This window comes from Oreochromis aureus, linkage group 23 (genome assembly GCF_013358895.1).
Source record: "Oreochromis aureus strain Israel breed Guangdong linkage group 23, ZZ_aureus, whole genome shotgun sequence".
Classification (NCBI taxonomy): domain Eukaryota; kingdom Metazoa; phylum Chordata; class Actinopteri; order Cichliformes; family Cichlidae; genus Oreochromis; species Oreochromis aureus.
This window is the reverse complement of record NC_052963.1, coordinates 7,704,257-7,723,152: the sequence shown is the minus strand read 5'-3', so window position 1 is coordinate 7,723,152 and position 18,896 is coordinate 7,704,257. Positions and strand designations below refer to the sequence as shown.

At 39.8% G+C, this 18,896-nt stretch overlaps 1 protein-coding gene across 3 annotated transcripts in view; it reads left to right on the top strand.

Annotated features, from left to right (window-relative positions):
* Nucleotides 1-18,896, top strand: part of LOC116321512 (gamma-aminobutyric acid receptor subunit gamma-3-like) — a 158,017-nt gene that overhangs the window by 1,840 nt on the left and 137,281 nt on the right. The window lies entirely within an intron of this gene.

The window sequence follows — 18,896 nt, the reverse complement described above, 5'->3', positions numbered from 1 at the left end:
TCTTTGGATGTTTTCCCTTTTGTTTCACTCTCGATCAGTACTGTTGAGCCCTGGGCTTTGGGGAGGCCAGTTCATGATCACTATTGTTCCATTGTGTTTTTACTATTCAGGTATGCTTTTATTGCATTGTCAGTGTGTTTGGGATCATTGTCATGGTGAAATATTTCCACTCAGATACTTTCCAGATCATATTTCTTGGTAGATCAAAATCTTACAGTGCTTTTCATGTTTGTAATTCCATCAGTTTTGACAAGGCAACATCACTGGCTCAAATATAGGCCCAAACCATGACAGAGCCTTCACCGTGTTTTATGCTGTACCTTCTCTGCATTTTATTGGCAATGATTTGAAACAGAAATTTCAAACTTGGATTCATCTCTCCATCAGACCTCTTGTCAGCTACCATCCCACTGAGACCATTTCTGATGAGGCTTCAGTGAACAGTTGATGATCAACTGAAGGACCAGTTACATCTCTCAAGTCCTGTGGCAGATCTTTGCTGAATTTTTTTTCTAGCTTTTTTAAGAATGTGACTTTCAGCAACTGTTCAAATGTATGCTGTAGATAGGTTTTTAGGCCTGCTTGTCCAGCTTCCTCAAATTTTTTACGGAAACATTGCATACCATGCCCAGATATGCCAGTTTTTCAGTTAAGTGTCTTTTTGGAGGGTTTTTTTTTTTTTTTTTTTTTTTGTAGATGCGAGTAAAGAAATGGAAACAAATTGTATATTTTTGCGACAGGCTGCTAGTAAGAAATTGGTCCTTTGCCAAGTTGTCTGCTATGTGTAGACACAACACTGGTTCATCCGTTGATCTTTTGAGTTTGGTGCCTTTTTTATGCTAAACAAACAAAAAAATCTTGCTTAACACTAGCATGTTAGCATTAGCATTGTTAGCATAATAGCAATGACAGTAGCATTTAGCAAAACGTAGCACACCGGCTGCCTTTAACCACTTCAGTTTGAATCAAAAGGTCATAAAATAAATCTAAAAACTAAGAATGCAAATACGAGCGCACCATGCTAGCTTATCTGGCCGTCACTCCCAAACCACGAAGACATTTATCGCTTTCACACATCTGATAGAATGAGTTATCCACAGCTGGCAGGCCATGCCCAGTTTGTGCTGTGTGTGTGTGTGTGTGTGTGTGAGAGAGCGAGGGTGACGACGGGAACTCGAGTCCAAATCCTCCCTTGATTGCACCCACGTTCTCACTGCTGTGGTGCAATCAAAGCCCTGGGCTCCTTGGAGGAGAACATTCCTCTTCAGTGAGGTCTCTAATCAAATGGTTACCGGTTTGTTCCCCGGAGTCCTCTCATTGGTGGGCTGCTGGCTGGAAGGCTTTGCTGTGATGAACGTGCAATCCCGGCTTCTGTCGCTGCTGCATTTTAGGAGTCATTTGGAGAAATCAAGGAAGCCTGTCTTTATGGGCATGTGGTAGAGGAGTCAGAGGTGTGGTGGTTTCCAGTGAGGCGATTTTCACCGGGGTTTAGCACAGTGGCTCAATGTCATTAGACTGACTGCCTTTACTATATTAGCGGCGCTATTCTGAATGTGAAGGCAGACATTTCTCCAACTGTTTCTGCTGTGACCTTATTTTTATTTCTCTCATATTCCAATTTACGCTCGACACTTGGTAACATTTTCCTTGTGTTTCTTTTCCCCTGATTCAGATTTTGCATTTACAATCAGCAATACAATCTGATATGTGGAGGCCATTTGGGAGCTGCTCTACTCTAATTTTGTTTTGCTTCCCGCAGCTCACTGTGATATTTTCCACTTCCACTTCACTTAAATGTTGAAATAAAATGCAAGCATTTTTGACAAGCTTCCTATACAGAGGTAATTTTTGCCTGAAATATTCTGTATTTTCCTATTAGTTCGGCCTGCAGCAGGATGAAAGACATTTTGTATCAACAGTCATTCAAGAAGTTTTCAGAAGCTGCATACAAAGTCCTGCTTAAGTAGAACACTAGGGGGGTGCAAACGCAGGTCTCGCTGGGATGAGACCTAAGAATGGATTTCTTATCGAAATGGTAGTGATTTCAAAGTGAACAAATAGTCAGTGTGTCTCTGTTGAGCTACATTTATTGCTACACTTGTGCTGTACGACTACTGAAGTCCAACTTGTAAAGTATTTGGAAAGATGTTTGCACCATTTGACTGCAACTCGACAGCTACTGGCAGTTATTTTTGAATAACTTTCACGCACAAACTGTGCAATAAATTATAGATCTAGCCATTCAATAAAAAAAAGTAAAGACAATGTTAAAATCAAATAAACCCTGCTTTATGTCCATGTTGGTAATTGACTTCATCATGCGACGATCAGTTGACCAAGCTGGCATCGGTGTCCCCTGGCACAAAGCGTGTAATCTCACTGATTTCAGATGACATCGCCCTGCTGGGCTCGACTCAGGAAGACCTCCAAAAGTTGACCGCGGCCCTGCAGAGGGAGGTGACGAAAGCTGGATTAAGAGTTAGCGCCAAAAAGACCAAGGTACTCCGAGTTGGCTATGCACGTGCCCGCGTTCCTGTCATGATCAACCAACAACGTGCTGAAGAGGTGGAGAATTTCACATATCTTGGCAGCATCATCTCGAATGACGGGATCTCTGATCGGGATGTCGACGTCAGAGTAGGGAAGGCGGTCGGTGTCCTGTGACGTCTCCAACCTATTTGGAACTCGACCTCCCTGAATGTTAGGGTCAACATTAGACTACTGCACTATACGCTAGTGAAACCTGGCGCTCAACAAGTGCAATTACTCAACACCTGAACGTGCTTCAACAACGTGACCTGCGGCAAATCCTGAGAATTTCCTACCGGGACCGAATAACAAATGAAGAGGTCTTACGAAGAGCAGGCACCCATCCGTTAGCTGATGTTGTTGCAGAAAGGCGCTTCCGCTTTGCGGGCCATATTTTACGTCTACCCCCTCATCTCCCAGCCAAGATTGCCACTACATGGCTCCCACGCACTGGCAAGCGAAAGCAAGGCCGACCAAAGATCACATGGCGTCGAACGTTCATGGACGACCTGAGAACTGTCGACATTGCCTGGGAGGAAACTGAAGCAGTCGCTGCTGATCGACATCGATGGAGATCATTAGCTGCCCAATGCGCCGCCCGGCGTAGGAGGAACTAAGTCTAAGTATGTCCAATGGCCAGCAGAGGGCGACTCCTTTGACTTCTATACAATGTGAATTATTTTGCAGCTAAAGAGAAAGTCTGGCTTCATTTATGACTTCAGTGAACACATTACTGTTGGGTTTGTGGTCTTAACTATTAATTTCAATACTGATTAAGTAAATCACAGAAACACTGTGAATAAAAAGGAGAGTATTGCAGGGTATACTTTGGAGCAATAATTCACAAATTCCCAAAAAACAGAAAACCCCATGGAGCCAACCCTTAAATCTTCACCCTAATCAAAATGCAAGAGACAGTGATGCATTTCCGTGAAAATCGACAATTTTTTGTTATCACAGAAGCACCTTTCAAAAGATGAACCAGATTATATGAATCTCATATATTCGGCTTCCTTCACCTTTTTGCCGCATTCCAGTTCCTCTAAACTTTGTCTTTCTGCCATTTTTTCCCTGCTCAAGAAACTCTTAATCCTCTAAATGTCATCTTCCCCACTCTGAACACTTTATCACCTTAGGAGCTCTTTTAAGGGCTAAGATACTTTGTGAATCACTTACCTATGCCAGGATTTGGTCCTGACTTTAAGAGTGAATTCTTAGTAAACATCATAATTCTGAGAATTTTCTTAGAATTTCATCTTATTAAGCCTCAGTCAGATGCTACACTCTTCACCCTCAGGTTTATACTAAAAAACCTTGCTCATGAATTTTCAGGCTCTGGTGGGAAACACTGTATCTTCCGATCATTAATAGTGTTTATTTGTCTTTCTCGGAATGCTTGAAATGATTCCCAGATATCATCAACAATTTTTTTCCTCCCTCTCTCTCTTGTTCACCAGCAGCTTGCTCGGATCGGTTCAGCCTGGTAGTTCACCTCGCGGGGAGAGGGGAAGAGGGGGTGGGCGTGTGGGGGATCACCCTCCAGCTCTGCTTCCGTAATTAGGGATGAAATTTTGATGAGATCCAGTTGACAAACCTCAGTGTCGTCCATGAAATGTTAATTTCTTAGCAGGATTATGTGAAGCAGTGGAAGCACGTACGTCTGTGTGTGTGTGTGTGTGTGTAGGTGTGTGTGTGTGTGTGTGTGTATGGGAAAACGTGCACAGACAACACACTAACAAACACATTTGGAGATGACGCTGAGTCAAAGACAGATCTGGGACATTTAAGTCATTGTAAAAGAGAGTGGGTTCTGTTGAGATCCGCTGCAATGAATCTCTGAGAACACACACACACACACACACACACACACACACACACACACACACACACACACCAAAGAAAGTAAATTCACACAGACAGCAGCCACTGAAGTTGGCACTGTGAGGCTCATTTCCAAGACACCTTGATTTTGACTAAATCAAAGTCATCCTCACATACACACACACACACACACACACACACACACACAAACACACACACACATAAAAGCACTGTATTTCTGTTTGCCTCTTCTCGTCTGTAGTTGTGCTTGTTTATAAGCCGCTGGCTGTGGAACCAGAGCAGATACTGTTGTTTTAAGCAAATGTGAGATTTTACTATTAATTGGCTGCTAATTTCTAAGTTGAACGTCTGTGTCTCAAAGCAAGGTTCACTTCTTCAGCAATCTGCATAATACTAAATTCTTCAACAGTGAAGACAACAATTTTCCACGCCTGAAAAAAAATCTGCTACTGTTAGCTAACTAGCATTGGCATTATCAGCACTGACAGTGAGAAGTGCAAAGAAATTCACCACCTGGTTACTTTGTACAGTAAAACGCAAATTGAGGCACAGCACAAAGTTATTAATAACGTTATTCTGTTTATGTTTTTCATTGACAGAAAGCTTTTTAAATTGATACACTATGGGTACATTAAAGACCATACAAAGGCATGTAGAACAATATTTTATTATTATATGGTTTAAAAAAAATAGTCCAAATAAACAGAAAAATGTAACAATACTTTTGCCCTAATTAGATCTTAAGTTTTATTATGTTGAAATAAATAAATACAAATAGCCTCAAAATTCAAATCAGAAAGGAGTTTGTGTGTGTGTGTGTGTGTGTGTGTGTAGTTGAGTGTGTATTCATATCTTTGTGGGGACCAAAAATTTGAAGTTTACTATACTTTTGGGGACCAACAGCCCTTGTGGGGACCAAGGTCCTGGTCCCCACAAGTTTGAAGGCAATTTTGAGACTCAAAATGTGGTTTTAGTGTAGGTTTGGGGTAAGGGTAAGGGTTAGGCATTGATTTTTCATGGTTAGGGTTAGGGGCTAGGGAAAGGATTATTTCGATTAGAGGTCCCCACAAGATTATTAATACCCGACGTGTGTGTGTGTGTGTGTGTGTGTGTGTGTATTATAATCCTAAAACTATGTGAAATGCTCAGTGCTTTCAGTCAGGCTTTGACTAATGAAGCTTTTGTTCCTTATGCTTCAGATTTTGACTAATCTATTTTCTATAAATTCTCTCTGAAATTCAAAGACCTTTGAGTTATTTTACTTCAGAATAGATAAAAGGGTTTCAACACACCGAAAATCAAAAAATCCAAGAGACTACAGTATAACAGGGTTGTTAACTTAGTGTCCCTGTTTGTTTTCCTCCTGTCACATCCAGTCTTGTGAAGTCAGCAGCGAGTCTAATCTTCATATAAAGTGGGTGACTGGTCCACTTGAGAAGGGAAAAGCAACCCACATATCCTCCGAGCAGAGCAAGTGTTGAGCCTCACCTTAAGCGATAAGAAGCAGTTCCCCTTAGATGAAGATGAGATGCTTTTGTGTCCCTATTGTGTCACTTTCCTTTTGGATTCAGAGTGTGATCACTGTGTGAGATCTGGGTGATCCTCGTGTACTGTGCAAAGATGCGCATTGGTGTATGTGTCAGTGTTTGCGTCTGTGCTCACCAGGGAATCGAGGACAAAGAGAGCTGGAGTGGAAGGCTTTGTATGCTGCGAGGGCTCTTCAGCCACTCACATTTAAAGTTTGGAAGCCAGGATGATTCAAGGAACTCAATTAAATTTGGGTCTGAGGCACATTCTAAAAATACAAAGGAACAACAAATTAAAAGCTTAATTTAAGACAGATTCAAGTCTTTCACAAACAGTAGTTTTATTTTGACTCCAGCAAATATCACTCTGCTGTCATTAATACTCAGCAGAGCACCAAATGGGACTGAAAATACCTCTTAACTGATGCATCACTTCCTTCTACTAAAAACTACAGTGCATTAGTTTGATTTATGTGACACCAGTTCAACACAACAGTCTATATATTGCAAAGTAAATACACTACAAAAAGACAGTCCCAGCAATCTGATGATCTCTATTAGTAAGCACTCGGCGACAGTGGGGATAAAGAACTCACAGCAGAAACAGGTTCATGGATGGACAGGCATCTATTGCGGGGTGAAAGGAAAAAAACAGACAGAAAAGAAAATAGATGCATAGTGAAATCACAAATAACAACGAGGACCAGCAACAAGCTACAGAAGAGAGGGGGCATATCTTTTGTTTTGTTTTAATGATATTAATGTTCATCCATTCTCTTATTCTGTGCAGTCTTTCTTCTGCTTCTCTGCCTAAGCAGTGAAGCCCATGCCTCCCTCTCACCAACCACCTCCTCCAGCTCACCCACTTGAACACCAGGTCAGCTGAGAGATTTCTCCAGCATGTCCTGGATCTACCCTGGAGCCTCTTCCTGGCGGGATATGCCCAGAACACCTTCCACATGGAGGGACTCGAGCCATCCTGTTAGATGGCCGAACCACCTCAGCTGTCTCCTTTCGACGTGGTTGAGTAGCGGAGCTACTCTGAGCCTTTCCCGAATGGCTGAACCCCTCACCCCATCTCAAAGGAAGAGACACCCTTTGGAGAAAGCTCACTTGTATCTGCAATCTCATTCTTTCGGTCACTACTCAGTTTGTGACAGTAGGTGAACATAGGGATGTAAATTGACTAGTAAACCGAAAGCTTTACTATATTATATTTTGCTTTAAGAATATATCAAAGTTATTACTCAGAAAAGACTCCTCTTGTGCCACACTTTGTAATGTTATAAAGACAAAAATTTGATAGAGTTATAAAATCTTGCCTTTTCTTGCCTACGAAACTACAGTTCTAACTAGTCAGGCTTGCTGTCTTTGGCAACATATATAATATCATTTGGAGGCACTAGCTAGCAACTGCCTGGTGAAGAATGCAAAACAGACAAAGGCAAAGAAGCAGTGTGTATGATACTGGTTGTCTTTTGTCCTTTCACAGTTACAACTAATTAGACTGGCCACATTATCCTCTTTCCTATCCATCTGACTAGGATCCCTCCTGGGCACTATGGGAGGAGGCTCCAGGGCAGACCCAGGACACGTTGGAGAGATTACATCTCTTGGTTGGCTTGAAAACCCCTTAGTTTTGCCACAGAAAAGCTGGACAGGGAAGTCTAGGCTTCCCTGTCCAGGGCTGAGTTATGGGTTGCTGCCACCCATAACTCAGCCCTGAATAAGGGGAAGATAGATAGATGGATGGATGGATGGATGGATGGATGGATGGATGGATGGATGGAAATGGGTCGGAACCATCATGCAAGACCCCCATAAATCAGTCTTTCTGTTGGACTGACAAGACATGTCAAAGGTGAAGCATTATTTTTAACCTATTCCAAACGAACAGCAGCACTGTCTCCCTGGTCAAACCTGGGTGCAATATGATACCACAAACTGCACTATAGACAGTTTTTGATATGGCAGTCTGATCTGGGCCAATCAGACTGTTTCTTACAATTTCTGTGTCATGTGTTGCATCGTGCAATTGCTTGTCTAAACTAGCAGTGGCACTTTTAAACAAAAGATCATGGAAACAAACTGAAGACGGGTGATGGGGTGGGTGGACGCGCATGTTGTGACAGGTTGGTTGTTAGGGGTGATGTGCAGACTTATGAAATGTCTTCGATGTCGGCACATTTCATTTTGTAACAATTTTTCAACCAAAGACATTAAGCCAGTTATTCAACACTGAAATTTCTGCTGGGTTATGACGAGATAAAAGTCCCCGAGAAGACCAATAACCCGTTGTCAACGGGATTGATATTGATGTAGTCTCAACTTGGCATTAGCAAGTCCAGTAAGGATGTCCAGCGTAAATTCACACAGGGCATCAAACAAATTGGAACCATTTTTCAATCAAAAGTCAACGTCATGAACGGGTGTTCGAGCAACCATTGATTGTGCTGTGCTCCACATCATACAGACACAAAATGTCTGATTTGATCAGCACAACCTGCAGAAACTATCTTCATTTTAATTCCTTGATTTTTTTTTCTTTTCAGAAACAATAAAATAACCTTATGCTATCATGCTGTTTGTCTCGCTTACATAAGGTGCACAGTTCAGTTTCAGCCTGGATGCAGCTGAATATTGCCAGGTAGCTAATTCAGTTTCAGCTTGTGTGTGATCGCAGGCAGTAACTGTGACTGAAGGCTGTAATTGTCTATAGCTAACAAGCTATTGATCTACACTGACTGACCAGGTCGCTGCAATCATATCTGCCATTATTGCCTCCCCGAATATGTCTGGCACTTACAATTAAGTCAGTGGGTGGTGGTGGAAAGTGAAAGACTGCATGCACATATGAATGGGAAGGTGCTGTGCATGTGCGTGTAGTTTTATTCATCTACACTTATTTGTGGCCACTGATATGGCTTTCCCTATACAGAAATATGATGCGCATGAGCTAAACATGTATGTGTCTGTGTTTGTGCACGTTCTTCTGAAGTCTACAGAGAGAGACACTTCAGAAGGATTCAGATAAAAGGCAGGTGTGTCAGAAATAGAAACTGAAGCTGCTCAGACATTGTTGGTTTGCAGCTGTTTCCTGTCTCTTTTACTTCTATTTCCATCTGTTTTTCTTCGTCTTCATTCAGCCCCCCCCCACACACACACACACACTCCTTTTTCCACTGCTACCTATATAATAATGTATATCAGTAATGACGCTCAAAATTTCAGAGTTGTAAAGCAGGTCAAACTTTTGCCTGAATTTCGACATGTGTATTAAAAATGTCATAGACCCTTTTCAATCACTTCAGGGCAAAGCGCGCAGAGCAGAGGATGGGATGTAGGCGCTGCGACATTTGCTCAATTCTACTTATATTCTTGTGCATTATACATAAGCAGGCCTGCATTTTCGCCTTGTTTGATGAATGATTTAGGTGTATCCAGTTTCCGTTATTAAAGCATGAAACGAGTGGAAATCAAATTTGAGAAAACGTAACATTATTTGCAAAGGAAGTTCAGACTGTGTTTATATATTCTTTTCTGTACCACTGGGCCCAAAATAGCAAGGAGGTGTTTGTTTTGTTCCCAAGTGCTGTGATTTCACATTGATGTGCAGCTTTAACTGAGGGGGAAAAAAAGTGAGTAGAAAGAAAGTGTTGTTAACTATCTGTGATGAAAGGGGCGCTTTCCGGCTCAGAAAGGATACAAAGGGATGTGCTAGCGCTACTTCACCAGTAATCCAGGTGCTCAAGTAAGAAAAGAGCTAAATGTTGAGAAGATGAATCGACCCGTCCACTTTCTGTTGGGACTGAAATGTCTCAGCAGGAGTGCACTCATTAAGGTAGTGCCATTGAAACTCTATAATACATAGTGTGTGGCCCAAACACAGAGCAAGTTGCCTCCTTTTCTTTGCCACTTCCAGCATTGCAAGGAAGAACGCAGGCTAGAGACTCTTTGACATCAAATGATAAATGGTAGAGCCGACTGTAATTAGTGGCCATTAGTGGATGTATATCATCTGCACAGTTATTTAGTCATTACAGTTGCCTGACTCATTTTTACTTTTCCCCTCAGGCTGTGTACTTCTACTAAATCGTTCAGTGTGTTTTTATATGCATAACACAGCTCATCTGTCTCTCCTCCAGTCTTCACACTGCCCATCCCTAACACATGCGCCTGAAACAAAAAGTTGAGGAAATAAACTAATGTCTTTGCAAACACACAGTGGCATTAAGCTCTAATTTAAAATCAAATCAGCAGACTGAAACATAGGGCAGAAAAATTGGCATGAAACTGTATGCACATCTGTTTGGCATGGCTTGGTTATGTACTGAGAATAATAATATTAACAATAATAACTGAGTGCATCCATTGGTATAGCTTTAGTCTGATGTTATTAGTGAAACTGGGCCGGCATGTCAGGATGCTAGCATTAACTACAAAAATTGATCGTTGCCCAAGTATTACTTTGAGCAATCTCAAATAGTTGCAGCAATTGCAAGGTGACTGCACAGGTCCTCAGGTAGGAGGAAACCTGTCTCCAAACAGTCACAGTCCAACTCGGACTGACCTCAATCACCCTAATTTCCTGTATTTATAAAGACAGACAGATTGCCCTCAGGTTGCAATCAGTCTAAGTCAGTCTGTGATGATGAGTCAGACTTTTCTGTGATGCATCTCTTTGCAATAGGACACACAACTCAGCTGGCTGCCAAATCAGGGCTCGCAAAATCGCTAACCCGACGTCCCGGGGCTAGCGAATTTTCCAGTCGGGCTACCAAAATCTATCTCAGCCCTGCCCGTCGGGCTATAGGAAGGACAAATATATGTCATTGCTTTTGCATTCTTTCGGACATGTAGCTGGGTAATTATGTCATTGGCATCGGTGAGCCACTGTCACTATGTGACATATTGAAATCGCGTTTGAATTTGCGCTTGTTTTTTGCTTTCACTTTGCGATCGCGCGAACTGTGTATAGAGAGCGGCAGCACTGATTGGTGAGTGACGATTAATTGCGCACCAATTCCTCTGACATCGTCTTATCAATCGTTAGCTTACTATGCGAACATGACAAGTGAAATCTCCCGCAGCAAGCTTAAACATGTGAGAGGTTGATCGCGCAGAGAATCGCTCAGCGTTATGTGAGTGCGTGTGTAAAAGCAGCAGGATATATATTTTAGTTCTGCAGAGCCAAATAAGACAGGTCAGGGTGAAGAAGTGACAGCCAAAGAAAAGCCGACCACAAAACGGAAAAGTTATGACAAATCAGACTATAAGGCAAAAAGAAAGTGCAGCTTTATGGTTTCATGGACAAAAGAATTTCTGTGGCTGCAATATGACAAGCTAAATAACCAGGGGTGCACGTAAGTGGTCCGCAGGTGCGCATTCGCTGTCAAAATAAAAGACGCGCACCAGATAAGAAGTTGCAACGTGCGTTTGCGTACATAAGATTTTCTGGAGGAGGACAGACATTTGTTTATAACTCTTAAAGATGTCGAAGAAGCTCCTTTAAGCAATTACTTTGGTGTTCCTCCACCTCCAAAGAAATGTCAGAAGGAGTCCGAACCACAAAAGAAGCGCGTATTCTCGGAAAAGTGGTTGCAGGAGGTGAGCTGACTTCAAACAAATGATGAACGCACAGAGATTTGGTGCAGAATGTGCGCGTCTTTTATTTTGACAGCGAATGCGCACATGCGGACCACTTATGTGCACCCGTGTAAATAACATAATGTTCTGCCGGGTGTGTTGTTGGTTTCCCTCGATTTCTGAGTCGACAAGCGCCTTTGTTACTGGGACCAGTAATTTTAAGAAAGGCCCCCATTAGAACCCATGAGAAATGCAAGAAATGCATTATTGCTCAGTCTGCAAATAACATACTAAAAATAAACCTGAAAAATCTGTTTAGAACAGCGTACTGTGTTGCAAAGAGTGAACTACCATTGGCAAAATTTAGCAGTCTTTGCAAACTTCAAAAAGCAAATGTCCTAGATCTTGGTTCCACTTGCCTCTTACCCGTGACTTCAGTGGAAATTTCAGATTCAGGATCTGACACAGACTGATTCATGTTCTACAGTTCTTACAAGTTCATAGAAATTTCTGTTCAATTAGATCCAAGTATTTGAGTTGATGATTGTAATTTTTATACAATGTTGTAATTTGTGTTTCAACAATTTTATAATTAATGTTTTGTTTCCGTTACAATATTATACATTAAATTTAATATTGTAACGGAAACAAAACAGGAAACAAAACATAAAAAAATTGCTCCCTTTTTTATTCGGGCTACTTAAATTTATTTTGGGCTACCAAAAACTGAAGAGTCCCTGCCCGAAGGGCTACCAGGGATTTTGAAATTTTGCGAGCCCTGCAACTGGTTGAATCCTGGTTGTGTTCCTAAATAAAAATAATGTTTTTGGTAACTTTCTCATTTTGCAGTTAAATGGCCTTCCAGCTGAAACTATTTGTGGAGAAATTTAAGAACTTTCCTTTTAGATTTATGAAGTTCTGGCTGAACTAATTTCTGTGTATGCAGATTTGCAATTGATTTGTGACTTTTGCCGACTTTGTGACAATAATCAGCATATTGTCACAAACTGATTGCATGTATTTGCCAGTTTTATTCCATCTGCAAACTGAAAGCAGATTGACAGCACTGATTTTGTCTTGTTGCCGTTTTATCGCCATCTTGATGCACCAAAGTTGCTTTGAAGATGATAACTGACTGTGAATGTTCACAGACCTGGTCCCTGTCTTCAAAGCCATGATTTCAGGCAACAAGTTCATTGAATACATTCACAATAATTCGTGTCATAATCTCCCACCTCCGTTTTCTCCTGTGTCACCCCTGTGTGGCTGTAGCACTAAGGCCACACTTATTGTGATTCTCATGCAAAACTGTGAATCACATCAGGGGCCAGGCACATGTAGTTTATTAAAGTGCTTTAATTTAGTTCATCCTAAACCACCTTTTCATGTACAACTTATTCCATATATAGGTTCTGAAAAGCCTTTATAACATTTAGCCCTTTTTTGTGTGTTTTTATAAGACAACTCAAATGTTTCCAGTATTATGACAGCCACCTATCAGTCTGTTCTTATAGCGTCTTTAATTTTTTAATTTAATTTTTTTTATTTTCAATCATTGTAATTGCATTACGTTAGGTAGCAGTGAGTAATGTTACTATACAATCTCAAGGTGAATATTGTAATTACCATCTATAAACAATGTCATTACTCATTACTTTTCTCTTGCATAACACTAATGGCGAGTGACTACCCGCTCTTAGTCAGCATCAGCAAGATGACAGCTTTCTTCTTTTACAGTGAGTCGAGCTGCAATCTGTACTATTGGTGATAAAACAGTGATAATCGTTAACACTAACAATCATGAGTAAGTAATGATGAAACAAAAACAACCTGAGCAACTGAACTGAACAACATGGGATGATCATTGAACTATTTGAGTATGACAGAATACAGAATATTGTTGCTCGTTAATCTATTTTCAGTTTATAGAGTCTCTGTTCCTTATTTAGAACTTCACATCTTTCCTGTTGTGCGACGTAAAGCAGAAATGGTCAAATGACCAAAGGATACAAAGTCACTTTATACCTGGTAAAGATCTTACCCGGTCTACAAGCCTTTTTCTGACATGTGTACTAGACTAAGATCATGGTAAACATCATATATGCTAACACCTTCAGCTGGCACCATTTAGAAGTGACTTTGAGTGAAGTGACAGTGGCGGAGGAGAAGAAAGAAAGTCAATAATGATCGACAAAGCACTATATTACACCTATAAATTATATCTATCAAATTACATAGAGGATAAATGAGCACTGTCCCTGTTTCACTTAAATGCTAAGAAAAAATGAATGAAAGAATGTAAATAAAAAATCAAAAAAATGTATTGCCGCTGACTTGAGCTCTCCGGTAGACAAACCAAAGCCCTGTTTCTTCACTACAATCCTTGTGGACATTATGACATTGATTTTTGGTTACTCTTCATTCTAACTAGGACAACATCAATCCTTCAGGCACCAAAACACGTATACCTGTCGGTTGCAGTAGGAGGAATGAACGAGTGAACCTTTAAAGTAGGAAGCTAAAGGTCATGCAATGCTGAGAGAAACTGCAAGAAAAAAAAATGCATCTGTATGCATCTCAGATGCTACAGGACACAGTTAGCCCGTTAGCATGGTAAATGTTAAAGTTTATAACAGTACAATTACAAAAAGACCAAAGGGCTGCCAAAAGAAGAAATCTCTCTAAAAGGAACATGTCAGTACAGCTTTGGTTTGCAAAGTTGCATCTTTTGGCCATAATGGACACCACCATGTTTGATGAAAACCAAACACTGTATATCAGCACAAACACTTCATACCAACTATGATGAGCGGTGGTGGAAGGGAGATACTTGGACTTGTTTTGTAGTAACAGAACCTGGACACATTGCAGTCTATGAGTTGACCATGAACTTCTCTGTATATTAAAGTGTTCTAAAGTCAAATGTGAGGCTATCTGTCCCATAGCTAACACTCGGCTGTCATTGGGTCCCAGAACAAGACAATGATCCCAAGTTCAGCAGGAAATCTACGACAGAATGGCTTATGAGAGCTGTGCGTACATGACCTGAAGAAATGTCATTTATAATTCCTCCACAAGAATATGAGAGACTGATAAAGTCAAACAGAAAGAAGTTACTCTAAGTTACGGCTGTTAAAGGTGGTTCTACAAGCTACTGAATCATGGGGTGTATTTAGTCTTTCAAACACAGTTTCTACATTTTGGCTTAGTTTTTGTTTAATAAAAAATGACATGCTGTAATATCTCAGGTTGTATTCAAAATATTTTAGTGCCTGCTAGCGACAAGATGACTTTTATCATGACCTGATATGGGAAACCGTGAGAACCGAAAGAGGATGTGCTTTTGTTTTTCACAACTTTACAACTCTTATTATGGCTAAAATATATATTCAAAAATATTGGAAATTCACAAGTTTCTCAATTTTTGTCCAAAACATTAACATCTCAAATATATCTGAACAGCCTGATCTAAACATATATGAGCAGACCATAGCAACAATCCACCAACGAACTCTGACCCTTTACATAGACTCTTAATAACAGCATATACATGACTTATTACCAGTGTTGGTCAAGTTACTTGAAAAAAGTAATCAGTAACTAATTACTGATTACTTCCCCAAAAAGTAATCCCATTACTTTACTGATTACTTATTTTCAAAAGTAATTAATTACTTAGTTACTTAGTTACTCTTTAAAAACACGATTTACAACCTGAATAGGTGATAAAGCGATAGATCTTTCAGCCCAATTCTACTTTTTCTGCATAATTCATCATACAAAATGTAATCAAATGGAAAAGTCTCTTTTTAAAACTTGTTTTATTAGTTTTAATCTTTTAACTTTATGCATCAAACAAAAATTAAATTATATGCAACATTCTCTGACTGGAAGAAATTTGTTTAACATTTAAACCTATTTTCTGCACATTCCAGCACATAAAATATTTTTTTGTGTTTACACTCAGTCTTTCAAATAAATGCAAGTGAAACCCAGCAGAAAGTAAATAAAGTCAAAGACTCAGCGGTCCTGTTGCTCTATTTTCACCTGGCAGGCGGATGTTTGCCCTGGTGCAGGTGCCGCAGCGGTCAGTGGAAGAATCCGCGAGTTTCTCTGTGAATTTCTAATTCCGTGGTAGCGCACTCGTTGCTTGCTCGGAAGTTAAGGGTTTTTTTCACTGTAAAAAGAAGTTTTCTTCCCACGCACACTGTAAAAAAGATCCGTATATTTAACAGTGAAAGACAGTAAAAATACGACAGGAAAAACCTGTTAACTATAAAACAGTTTAAAACTGTTGATTTGATGTGAAATTGCCGTAAATAAAGTAATGTGGAAAAACCATAATATGTACATTTTTTCTCTGAAAAAAATACATAAACCTACTGTAAATCACTCTTGCATAGTTTTTTTAACGGAAGATTCCAATGAAGTTTAGAACAGGCAAACACAATTTTTTTTACATTTATTTATTGAAAAAAATAGAGGTTTTAATTGCTGAATGTAAGCATGGTTGTGCTGGTAATGGATACATGCTGTAATATGACTTTGTGATTTTTGCATTAATTTCACATAATAATAATAATGGATTAGATAGCGGTTTTCAAGAAGCCCAAAGCACTTTACATTAAATCCATTCTTGATTCATAGCACATTTAATACAGCATATTCTTCCTCAAATTGTAATATAAGAGGTACATGTCCCAAGATCTTTATACTAGAAATGTATTAGGGCAATTTTTGGATATAGTTTTTGTAAAGAATATGGGATGTAGCTGTTAAATCTACATTCTGTAGAACTCAAACCATGAGCTTAAAATGTAAAAGCCAACAACAACTTGAGAGACCTACAGCTAATGATAGACATACTATATTATTGAGTGAATTCATATAATCCCAAAAGTGTTAAAAATAATAATCTGTTGTCTGTTCTATTTATTCATAGTTAATTATCATATGAAGAAAAAAGATTTTAAAAGCATCTCCTCCCAAAACTAGGCGTTTTCCCCTGAAGTTTAGAGCACCGTTTCACATCAAGGCGCCTGATTTCAAACGGGCCAATCAGCGCACTGCATCAGGCTCCACCGCAGACAACGTCTGTACAGCTCCACACAAGTTTTGCTTTGGACTACGGCAGCACGCCATCTTCATTTTCGTGGACTTGTTTCTCATTTTAACGTCTGCTACAGGTCGTCTTCAGTTACTACGGTAAGAAAATAATCCAACTTGGTTTATTTATCGACAGCATTGTGTTGCAGGCAGTGAAGGCGCAAATGATAAATTTACGTTAGCGTTAGCTCATTTCTAGCATTGGCGTTAGCTACATTAGGCTGAAAAGAGCCTTGCAAAACCAGCAGTGTGCGTTTTGAGACGTGTTTTGGAGACGGGTGTATTAATGGAAACCGTCTAATTAGTATAGCTATATTTGAATGCTTTGTCTAAATGCTGCCTGGATTTTCCCGCCTTGTTTGACATCCGGCTGAAGCTTTAAGTTAGCTAGCCTCGCAGCTGTGTCATATTGACTATGTATTTTTGCAGCATATGTGGAGAATCGGTTCAGTCCGTGAAAGCTTATGTTTTGCATTGCAGACTGCATCGTAATGAACCCCGGTGTATTTTTAAATGTGTTGAAGTAAGTTGTAAGCAGGTGTTTTCTGGATATGCTGCTTTAAAGTCTCACTTCTACCGCCACCACACTGGTACCGCAACTGTTTCTCAGAATGCTACCTTAATGGGTTTGAATTGCACTGTCTCACTTTGTGAACGCCAATGTGAGGGAACTAAAGCTTTGATTGCTCACTTAAAGGAACACATAGAAGAGGCATGTAACTTGTCCAGTGAGAGGATGCCAAAGTGTCTTCTCTGTAAAATCTAAATTTACCTCCCATATGTCTAGAAAACACAAACGTTTGGAAAATGTGATTTGTGGTTTAAACAAAGATACTCAGTCAGAGAGTCCATCTACAAGTGCCACCATACAGGAAAGTGCCAGTGTATCAGATACAGAAGACCCTGGTATGGATGGGTCTAATTTCAGTGACCTGTATCTCAGAAATGTATGCATGTTTTACATTAAACTACAGGGACAGCATCTTCTGCCAGCATCTACCAGAGGTCAGTCCAGTGGTTGCTTGCAAGAAGTCATTGAGATGATTTTGACAAGAAGGGAGAGCTTCTGTTCCATTGCGTTAAGATGACAAGCCTTTCAGAAGATGTTCAGATGGAGAAAGTGCCACCAACGCCCTTCATCATTGTTTGCGGTAAGCCGAAAGAGCAAAATTCAACTTTTTTTCTTTTTTTTTTTTTTTTTCCCCTGTTGTAACTGCCACGTTCTTGTACTCTTGGCTTGTTTAGTTTCATGTTCTGTTGCTTCCACACTAATACACTGGATAACACAACCATATAAGTTAAGCTAGTAACATAACTAATCCTATGATCCATGTAACAAGTATCTCTGTATTTGTATATATGACTGACATTAAAGATCTTGTTATTAAAGTTTTTAATTTGTTGTTGTTGTTTTAATTCTCAGGTTCCTCCTGCTTCGCTGCTGAAACATTTATGTTGAGCATTGACAAGAAGATTGTCAACGACCGCATCACAACCTTCACCTCTGCTATCTGCCTAATGTTTGGCAGTTATAGTACTACTGCTTTAACATACACTACCCTGTGGAACTACGATCAACACTGGAGTTCCTTCAACGGTAAAATTTATTTTATTATGGATTTATTTTTGTGCTTATCAAACTTGGCCATTTGATATCTCACCTCAGGCTGTTAATTTCCTCAATCTCTCTTGCCCTTTTTTTTCATGAAGGTGTTTCTTTTCCATAAAGAAGAGGCACCAAGGTTGAATCAAAGAAGAAAAAAGTGTTCTCTGTCGATCCCAGAGTCCTCACTCTCATCTCAGACATTGCTGACCATGAGTGGATCTAGTCCTACCCCTCTTGTTTGAGACAAAGTGATAAAGGTATACTATGTTACATACTCTACAGATGTTCTGTTTTTGAAACATTGTTACATTTCTGATTGTGAGTGGGAAGTTTTTAACAATGTGAAGTTTTACTGGACAAAATTTCTAAAAGTACATGTTCTACTTTTGATTCACTGTTTTATATATGAAAAATGTATCTGATAAAAATGTAAACCTGCGATTTTGTTTCTTGGATTTTAATTTTCCCAGTTTTAAAGATATTTGTATTCCAATAGTGTAAAAGTATGCTGCATGTACATTGCTGGCATTTTGTAGTTATCCAAAGATTTGCGGTTGAAGTTCTCAAAACAAGTGTAAAGTTTTTGTTTGTTACCTGATGCAGTTTAAAGATGTACATTTTCAGCTTTACTGCTCAGTTCTGTGTGCAAAATATGTGGGTGTAAACTTGTTCCTGTAATTTCTTCAATTCAGATTTTCTTT